This window comes from Arachis duranensis, chromosome 1 (genome assembly GCF_000817695.3).
Source record: "Arachis duranensis cultivar V14167 chromosome 1, aradu.V14167.gnm2.J7QH, whole genome shotgun sequence".
In the NCBI taxonomy this organism is placed as follows: Eukaryota; Viridiplantae; Streptophyta; class Magnoliopsida; order Fabales; family Fabaceae; genus Arachis; species Arachis duranensis.
This window is the reverse complement of record NC_029772.3, coordinates 72,806,104-72,815,864: the sequence shown is the minus strand read 5'-3', so window position 1 is coordinate 72,815,864 and position 9,761 is coordinate 72,806,104. Positions and strand designations below refer to the sequence as shown.

The 9,761-nt window shown below is 41.5% G+C and overlaps 1 protein-coding gene across 1 annotated transcript in view; it reads right to left on the bottom strand.

The window, feature by feature from the left end:
* The window catches only part of LOC107493302 (uncharacterized), a 65,931-nt gene that overhangs the window by 3,405 nt on the left and 52,765 nt on the right, over nt 1-9,761 (bottom strand). The window lies entirely within an intron of this gene.

The following is a 9,761-nucleotide window of genomic DNA, read 5'->3' as shown; positions in this document are numbered from 1 at the left end:
ACAAGGTTTAGACTTTCCGGATTCTCAAGAATGGCCGCCAATGGATTCTAGCTTATACCACGAAGATTCTGATTAAGGAATCCAAAAGATACACACTCAATCGAAGGTAGAATGGAGGTGGTTGTGAGGCACACGTTCATAGGTGAGAATGATGATGAGTGTCACAGGTCATCACATTCGTCATGTTTAGGAACAAGTGATATCTTAGAATAGAAGCAAGCGTGATTGAATGAAAAACAGTAGTAATTGCATTAATCCATCAAGACACAGCAGAGCTCCTCACCCCCAACCATGGGGTTTAGAGACTCATGCCGTAGAAGATACAATAAGAAACGTGTAATGTGTCATGAGGTAAAGATACAATGTCGAAATATCCTATTTATAGTGAACTACTAACCTAAGATATACAGAAATGAGTAAATGACGTAAAAATTCACTTTCGGGGTCCACTTGGTGTGTGCTTGGGCTGAGCATTGAAGCTTTCATGTGTAGAGACTTTTCCTGGAGTTAAACGCCAGCTTTTATGCCAGTTTGGGCGTTTAACTCCAATTTTTGTGCCAGTTCCGGCGTTAAACGCCGGAAATTCTGAAGCTGATTTGCAACGCCGGTTTGGGCCATCAAATCTCGAGCAAAGTATAGATTATTATACTTTGATGGAAAGATCAGAATGTCTACTTTCCAACTCAATTAAGAGCGCGCTAATTGGGCTTCTGTAGCTCCAGAAAATCCACTTCCAGTGCAGGGAGGTCAGAATCTAATAGCATCTGCAGTCCTTTTTCAGCCTCTGAATCAGATTTTTGCTCAGGTCCCTTAATTTCAACCAGAAATTACCTGAAATCACAGAAAAACACATGAAATCATAGTAAAGCCCAGAAAAGTGAATTTTAAATAAAAACTAATAAAAACATACTAAAAACTAACTAAAATGTACTAAAAACATACTAAAAACAGTGCCAAAAAGCGTATAAATTATCCGCTCATCACAACAGCAAATTTAAATTGTTGCTTGTCTCCAAGCAACTGAAAATCAAATAGGATAAAAGAAGAGAACATACTATAGACTCCAAAATATCAATGAAACTTAGCTCCAATTAGATGAGCGGGACTAGTAGCTTTTTGCATCTAAACAGTTTTGGCATCTCACTTTATCCTTTGAAGTTTAGAATGATTGGCATCTATAGGAACTCAGAATTTAGATAGTGTTATTGATTCTCCTAGTTAAGTATGATAATTCTTGAACATAGCTACTTTATGAGTCTTGGCTGTGGCCCAAAGCACTCTGTCTTTTAGTATTACCACCGGATACATACTGGGTGAACCTTTTTAGATTGTGACTCAGCTTTGCTAGAGTCCCCAATTAGAGGTGTCCAGGGTTCTTAAGCACACTCTTGGATCACTTTTTATATTTAAAAGAATTCACTGCTTTTTCTTGCTTCAAGAATCAATTTGATAATTTTTCAGATCCTCAATAACATTTCTCCTTTTTCATCATTCTTTCAAGAGCCAACAAGTTTAACATTCTTTAATCAACAAATTCAAAAGACATATGCACTGTTCAAGCATTCATTCAGAAAACAAAAAGTATTGTCACCACATCAAACTAATTCAACTAGTTTCAGAGATAAATTCGAAATCCTGTACTTCTTGTTCTTTTGTGATTAAAGCATTTTTCATTTAAGAGAGGTGATGGATTCATAGGACATTCATAGCTTTAAGACATGAACATTAAATTTTATTAATCATGAATTAAGAACAAGACTCAAAAATAAATATAAGATAAGACTAATAGCAATAGAAAAAAAATTAAATGACTCTAAAATAGACTCCTAATGATAGAGGTTATCACAGAGTTAGGACTCAACAACCTTGATTTTGAGAAGTGGATGCTCCCTTAACTTGTGGAGTACTTGACTCTTCAAGGGAGAGCTTCTGGCACTTCAGCTCCTGTAGCTCACGCCCCTGCTTCTCTTGTTCCTTCAGTAATTTGCAGAGCATGCAGTTTTGATTCTGCTGTTCTTCCTTAATTTGTTCAAGTTTCTTGCAGCTTGGCAACAGATGCTTCAAGGCTAGCCCAGTAGTCAATTTCAGGAAGTTCATGGAGGAACTCCTGCACCCTCCTTTTGATAGAGTTATCTTGCATTTGTCCTTCCATTGACCTCTTGGTGATTGGGTGCTCAATTGGGATGAATTCATCTACTCCCATCCTCACCCCAGCATATTTACATAGCAAAGAGATTAAGCTTGGGTAAGCCAGTTTGGCTTCAGTGGAATTCTTGTTTGCAATTGTGTAAATCTCACAAGCAATCAGATGATGAATCTCCACTTCTTTTCCCAGCATAATGTAATGAATCATCACTGCTCTCTTGATGGTGACCTCAGAACGGTTGCTAGTGGGCAATATAGAACGCCCAATGAAGTCTAGCCAACCTCTTTCAATTGGTTTGAGATCTCCTCTCTTGAGTTGGTTTGGGACACCTTTTGAATTGGTTGTCCACTTAGTTCCAGGGAGGCATATGTCCTCTAGAACTTGTTCCAACCCCTTATCTGCTCTCACCATTCTCCTATTAAAGGATTCAGGATCATCTTGTAGTTGAGGCAATTTGAAGACCTCTTTTATTTTGTCCAGATGGAAGTAAATAATTCTCCCTCTGACCATGGTTCTGTAGGTATGAAAAGCAGTTCCAGTCATTCTCTGCTTATCTGTCAGCCACAGATTTGAGTAGAATTCCTGAACCATGTTTCTTCCAACCTTTGTCTCAGGGTTGGTTAGAACTTCCCATCCTCTGTTTTGAATTTGCTCTTGGATCTCCAGATATTTGTCTCCTTTCAGATCGAATTTAACTTCCGGGATCACTGACCTCAGACCCATTATTTTGTGGTAATGGTCTGCATGTTCTTTGGTTAAGAACTTCTCTTGACTCCAAAGATTCTTTGGAGTATTATCTTTCTTGCCTCTTGAATTGGTTTGTTTTCCTTTAGGAGCCATGATCTTGATAAATCTTGGCTTAGTGATCACGGAAAAGCACACCAAACTTAGAGGTTTGCTTGCCCTCAAGCAAAAGAAAGGAAAGAGGAGAGAGATGAGGAGAGCAAATTCGAATGGTGGGGAGAGGGGGATGGCCGAACATGTATTTATAAGGGAGGGGGAGTGATTTTGAAAATTTTGAAGGAGATTTGAGAAGATATGGAAAGAATTTGAGAAGATATTTGAGTTTTTGAAGAAGATTTGGAAAGGATTTGAAAGAGATTTGAAGAATGATTTAGAAAATTGTTTAATTTTTGAGATTTGAAGGTGAATGATGAAAGTTTGTAATGTGTTTATGCAGAAAATTATGGATCAAAACAAGAAAGTTTGAAAAAATTTGAAGTGGAAAACAAAATCTCTGTCCCCTACCTTTCTGGCGTTAAACGCCCAGAATGGTATCCATTCTGGCATTTAACGCCCACTTGGTGGCCATTATGGGCGTTTAACGCCCAGTCAGGTAGCCTGGCTGGCATTAAACGCCAGAAATCCCTTCAACACTGGGCGTTTTGCTAAACGCCCAGGATGCTGCAATCCTGGCGTTAAACGCCCAGAATGGTACCCATTCTGGCGTTTAACGCCCAAAATGGTACCTGTTCCGAGGGTTACCTGAAACTGTAGGTCGATCTCGGATGAGATCTTCTGTGCTGGTCGGAGCCGACGTGTCCGGCAGGTGTGTAGCGGCCGGAGCTGGTGTGTCTGACTTGTTGGACCTAGTGATGGTGCTGATCCTTCATCCCCGGAGGGTGGGGGGTACCTGCAAGGGACTCCGATGCTTAAGTTAGCAAGGGTATTAAGCAGGTATTGAGTAGAATCAGAGTATGAGTTATACCTAGGTGCTCCAGTGTATTTATAATGGTGAGGAGTGACCTCTCTGGAGATAAGATAGTTATCTTATCTTATCTTATCTTATCTTTGAGTGAAGTCATATTATCTTTAGCGGAACCGCCTTTATCTTTCTGGGCTTTAGCTGCCTTTAGATTGGGCTGTGTTCCTTCGTTTTGGGCCTGCTTTGGGCTCCTTTGGCGATTTGGCCGAGCTCTTTGAGAAGAGGTCGGATAGTCTGACCTAAAGAGGTCGATCGGCTTGTCGCTAAACATCCCGGGTCGGTCAGCTTGACCCAGGGTATGAACAGTGCCCCTGCTTGAGTTCGATCTTTCTTAAGGAAAGAAGTCATCACTCTAACCAAGTAGACTTATCAAGAGATAACTATCATGCAAAGGGTGTCAAAAAGTGAAAACCTAATCATGCAATCTATCCTAATTAATAAAAGAAATTCAAAGTTTATTCGGGTGGTTTTCTACCCTTGCCTTCTGGATCACGCCTTGCTTTTAAGTTTGTGTTGACAACCCTCTGCTTTGGTGAAGCTATCCTTGCGGCTTGATATCCGGCCTTTTTGTGACTTGTCCAATGACTTTTTAGTGTTCTTTATATAGAACCTTTTTTAGTCTCGGATGACGTTCATAGCCCTGTTTGAGATTGTGCCTTCTTTGAGCGGAGTTGTATCCCTTTTGGCTAAGCACATTTGAGCCTTAAGTTGTTTCCCAACCTTTTGGCTCGTTCTTTTTTGAAGTCGTACTTGTGCCTCTTCTTTAGCTGACGTCGACCTGTATGGCTTTGCCCTTGCTTGAGTTCGGACTTTTCTGTGAGACCGTGCTTTCAGAGTTTCGATCTCTTCGGGGAAGTCGTGCTCAAGCATCCTGACTTTGGTCGATCTTTGAGTAGTTTCTCCTTGTGCGAGTCTGGTATTACCCCTTTTACTTTGTTGAGGGGACTTTCCAGCCTTCTTCCGACTTGTTTGTCTTCGCTGTTCGGGCTTTTTAGTCATAATCCAACAACTTTGTAGTGTTCCAATTGGGAACCTTTTTACAGTTTGTTTTGGATGACTTTTTAGCTCCGTCTTTGAGGTCGTGCTTTTCGTTTTTTAAGTAGTGTCTTTTTTCAAGACTTCGTACTTTTCAGCGAAGCACTTTTGGCTTTGGTCTTTTGACCTTTCCATGGCCGTTTGCGAGATGTCTTTGTTCCTTTTGTGGATCATTGTAGAGTGTCGGTACTTTGTTGTCCGACTTCTCTTGATCACTTCTGGTTTTGTTCACTTTCTGCTTGGTCGAGGTGGTCCTTGGGGCTAACTTGTCCAACGACCTTTTAGTGTTTTCGTTGAACACTTTTTAGTCATTCTGAACAATTTTGATAGCCTTGTCGTGTAGCTTTCGTTGGTCCGACTTCTTCTTGTCGGTCCAAGCTGTAGCTTTCGTTGGTCCGACTTCTTCTTGTCGGTCCAAGCTGTTGCTTTCGTTGGTCCGACTTATTCTTGTCGGTCCAATCTATAGCTTCCAAGTTACTTCTGTAATCCTCTTTCTTAGACCTTGTTCAGGTCTCTTTCAGGGATTACTTTTATAACTTTTGTGTTGTGGGCCGACTTTCGTCGTGTCGGGGCTCTCCTGAGTTATTTCTGTAATCCTCTTTCTTGGACCTTGTTCAGGTCTCTTTCAGGGATTACTTTTATAACTTATCCGTTGTAGGAGACCGACTTCTTTATGTCGATCTCTTCTAAGTTATTTCGTAATCCTCTTTCTTGGATATTTGTCAGATCTCTTTCAGGGATTACTTTGATAACTTTTTAGTGGTAGGAGTCCGACTTGGTTATGTCGGTCTCGTTTAAGTTATTTTTTGTAGTCCTCTTTCTTGGATCTTTGTCAGATCTCTTTCAGGGACTACTTGTATAACTTTTTGTTTTGGGCTGACTTTGTTATGTCAGGCCCTTCTAAGTTAAAGTAATCCTCTTTAATAGGGTTGGCCAGACCTCTTTCCAGGGTTTACTTATAACTTAGGTTGACTTGGTTCCACTTCTTAACGTTCGACCAGTCCTTAAGTTATTATTTTAGCGATCCATAAGACCTCATCAGGTTATTTTTTAGATCACTTTCGATAACTTCTTACATTATTCTGTGTTCATCTTTGCCGATTTGTAGAAAGTGGTTGTCATCTCTAGATTGTCCTTTGGGTGAATCGCGTTTTCACCTTTATCGGATCGTCCTTTGGGTGAATTGCGTTTTCACCTTTATCGGACGGTTGTCTTTATCGTGATCGTGCAGTGAAATTGTTTTTCACTTTCTGCCAATCTGTTGCTTTATAATCGGGCGATGAACTCTGCTTTCACTTTTTTGCCGACCTTGTCGAAATCGGGCGATGAATTCTGGTTTCATCTTTCTCGACTTTTATCATGATCGGGCGGTGAATTTGGTTTTCACCCCGCCGACCTTGTCGTGATCCGGCAGTGAAATTTGCGTTTCAGATTAATGCGTCTTGGTATAGCAGTGAATTTTGTTTTCACTTTGTCGAAATCAAATGACGAATTCGGTTTTCATCGTGGTCGGGCGGTGAAGTTGGTTTTCACCTTGCCGACTTGTCACTTTGTAATCGGGCAGTGATTTTGGTGTTTCACCTTGCCGACTTTGTCGTGATCGGGCGGTGATTTTGGTGTTTCACCTTGCCGACCTGCCGTAGTCGGGCGTCTTGGTGGGAAACTTTTTTAGGGAATCTGCAATCTTTTAAACAATAATATAAAGATAAGAGTGTGTACATGTTAGTACTTACCTTTCTAGGTCGGGCAATCTTTTTGGATCTCGGCCTGGCGCCCTTTTTAGATTGCAGGCATGCCATGACCTTGGTAGCTCTTGCCCTTCGAGTTCGGACAGTCTGTAGCAACCTTTCCCCAGTTCTTCTAAACAACTTGGTATGGTCCTTTCCAGTTGGCTGCTAGCTTTCCTTCTCTAGGTCGAGTTGTTCCGATATCATTTCGGATAAGGATGAGGTTATTGTTGGCAAAGCTTCGCTGTACTACCTTCTGATTGTATCTTGAGGCCATTCGACGTTTTAACGCCTCTTCCTTGATCGGAGCTCTCTCTCGGACTCTTGGAAGTAGGTCGAGTTCTTTCCTTTGGATTTGGGAGTTGACCTCTTCATTGTAGAAGATCATTCTGGGGGATCCTTCTTTGATCTCTACTGGGATCATTGCCTCCATTCCATAAATCAATCGTAAGGGTGATTCCCCCGTGGTGAAGTGTAGAGTTGTCCGATATGCCTATAGGACTTGTGGGAGCTCTTCAACCCAAGCTCCCTTTGTGTCCTGTAGTCTCTGTTTTAACCTAGCTAGTATGACTTTGTTGGCAGCTTCTGCTTGTCCATTGGCTTGTGGGTGTTCTACGGATGTGAATTGGTGCTTGTAATAATATTTCTGTACAAGAATTTTCTGACTTCTTTGAGCAATGGCATTAGCTAGGGGCTCTGCCTCAATCCATTTTATGAACACCCTTACAATGAGGAACTTGACTTGTCCCAATCCTTGGGGAAATAGTCTGAGGAGGTCGAGTCCCCTCTTTGCGAACGGCTAAGGTGATATTACACTGATGAGCTCCTCTGGTGGGGCAATGTGGAAGTTGGCATGCTTTTTGATGTAAAGCTTTGACTTTGTATTTGGGTTTTTGCTCCGTTGTTGCCTCCAAAGGGTGCCCCTGGACTTTCGTATGAGTCCTGGAGTTTCTCTTTTACTGCTGTATCTAACATCTGATGTTTTGCTGTTATTATCCGAGTTGTTTCCTTATTTGTCTGAGTTGTTTGGTAATAACCCCATGGTTGACCTATGTCTTCTTGAAAAAATATTGCTGAGATGTCTACTAAGATCCTGGACGGCATGTCTGATTGACTGGATTCCATAGTTTTAATGCGTGTTACTGTGGCTGACCCTGAGTACTGTGTGCGACTTAGGAGGTTCCATAGAATTTGTAGGGATAGGGATGAGGAGAAGAATTATGAGCTGGTGTCGCCAGACTCTGAGGAGAGGGTTTGTTTTCCTTCCTTGTTGTGGTCTTGTAATGTAGCCTGGATGAGGCTTCTATTATTACCCCCTGGTTTGGTGTTGGCTGATTTTGAAAGTGCATCAGCTCGGGCATTCTGCTCCCGAGGTATGTGTCGGACTTCATATTCCCCGAAATGTCCGAGCTATTTTCTGTTTTGTCCAGGGTCCCCCGAATTACTCGAGGTATTTTTTCATGGTGGGATCCTTAGCTTGGTTGCTCCCTTCTATTTGTGAGGTGACTACTTATGAATCACTGGACATGGTAAGCTTCTACCTTCTTAGCTAGCCTTAAACCAGCGAGTAGTGCCTCGTATTCAGCTTGGTCATTTAGCTTGATTTGGCTTCCCTGATCGCTTTATATAATTACGCCTGCACCACTCCCGGTTTTGTTTGAAGAGTCTTCCATGTAGAGTTTCCATTTTGTAGGATTTTCCGAGGTGTCAGTGTACTCTATAATAAAGTCGGCCAGATACTGTGATTTGATGGCTGTCTGAGCTTTATGTCGAAGATCGATTTCGGATAACTTGACTGCCCACTGTAGAATTCTTCCTGCTAAGTCTGTTTTCTATAGGATGCCTTCTATGGGCTGGTTGGTCTGAACTCTGATAGTGTGAGCTTGAAATTATGGTTGGAGTCATCGAGAGGTGAGTATGAGGGCGTAGGCGAACTGCTCTATCTCTTGATAGTTTAGTTCGGCCCCTTGTAGAGCCTTGATGATGAAGTAGACGGGTTGTTGCCCACTTTTGTCTTCTTTAACTAGTGATGAGGCTATTGCCAGACTTCTCACTACGAGGTATAATATGAGCTTTTCACTTTCCCTTGGTTGGGTAAAAATGGGTGGTTGCCCTAAGAATTTTCAAAATCTCGGAAGGCTTGTTTGCACCCTGTAGTCCTATTCAAACCTCTCTCCCTTCCTTAATATACCTCTTTGAGGTGTCCTTTTGGTGCACGAATTTGTAATCCGTACAACTAACCAGCAAGTGCACTGGGTCGTCCAAGTAATACCTTACGTGAGTAAGGGTCGATCCCACGGAGATTATTGGTTTGAAGCAATCTATGTTTATTTTATTAATCCTAGTTAGGATGCCAATAAGATTAATTGGATTTAATGATAAGAAGTCAAAGTATTTGGAATAAGGAATTGTTACTTTATTAATGGAGAATATGTTGGAGTTTTGGAGATGCTTTGTCCTCTGAATCTGAAGATTCTGATTAAGGAATCTAAGAGATACTCATTCAATCTGATGTAGAACGGAGGTGGTTGTCAGGCACACGTTCCTGGATTGAGGAAGGTGATGAGTGTCACGGATCATCACCTTCTCCATAATTAAGCGCGAATGAACATCTTAGATAAGAACAAGCGTGTTTGAATGGAAAACAAAAGTAATTGTATTAATCTTGAATGGAAAGCAGAAATAATTGCAATAAGTCATCGAGACGCTGCAGAGCTCCTCACCCCCAACAATGGAGTTTAGAGACTCATGCCGTCAAAAAGTATGTAATTCAGATCTGAAAATGTCATGAGGTCCAAGATAAGTCTCTAAAAGTTGTTTAAATAGAAAACTAGTAACCTAGGTTTACAGAATATGAGTAAACTAAGATAGTTGGTGCAGAAATCCACTTCTGGGGCCCACTTGGTGTGTGCTGGGGCTGAGACTAAAGCTATCCACGAACTGAGGCTTTTCTTGGAGTTGAACTCCAAGTTATAACGTGTTTTGGGCGTTCAACTCCGGATCATGACGTTTTTCTGGCGTTTAACTCCAGACAGCAGCATGTACTTGATGTTCAACACCAAGTTACGTCGTCTATCTTCGCGAAAAGTATGAACTATTATATATTGATGGAAAGCTCTGGATGTCTACTTTCCAACGCCGTTGAGAG